The sequence below is a fragment of the Dendrobium catenatum genome, unplaced genomic scaffold (assembly GCF_001605985.2).
Source record: "Dendrobium catenatum unplaced genomic scaffold, ASM160598v2 fragScaff_scaffold_1176, whole genome shotgun sequence".
Lineage (NCBI taxonomy): Eukaryota > Viridiplantae > Streptophyta > Magnoliopsida > Asparagales > Orchidaceae > Dendrobium > Dendrobium catenatum.
This window is the reverse complement of record NW_021319638.1, coordinates 7,654-8,286: the sequence shown is the minus strand read 5'-3', so window position 1 is coordinate 8,286 and position 633 is coordinate 7,654.

The following is a 633-nucleotide window of genomic DNA, read 5'->3' as shown; positions in this document are numbered from 1 at the left end:
CGGACGAGTTACGATGCGCCTAAGGAACGCTGTATACTAAACGGAACCAGAACAGGAAGAAATGCTGACCGACTAACGCCATTTTGTCTACTCCTACTTCGAACAAATTTTAAAAAGCATCATTTTACATATTTATATAAGTAAAAAAATTCACAATGAAGAGAATATTTGAAAATATTTTACTTTTTGAAATTGTGAAAATATTTTATTTTTCGGTCATTCTTTAAGAAAATACTAAAATATTTTATATTTTTAAGTAAATAGTTCCAAAAAATATTTATTAACTTTATATTTTATAATATATAAAGCAACGGTTTAGTTGAGGTTGGGTGACGAGGACTTCTGATTTTCATGAATAATCATGAGTGAGTAGTTAAAATTATTTCTCCTTAATTCTCCTCTTAGGGAGAAATGCTTGTTTTTATTTATGTTGACCAAAATTTTTATTGATGAAGATAAGCTAAAATCATGTTCTATATTTATTATATATGATTTCTTTTTGAAGACCGAAATAACTTTCGACCTCTATGATCCCAACCATATGTCAAACATCACAAGAAGTCTCAAAATAAGTCTCAGCTTTTGGTGAAGGCTCCATGATTTGAATTAGGAAGAAAAGGCCAAAAATACTCA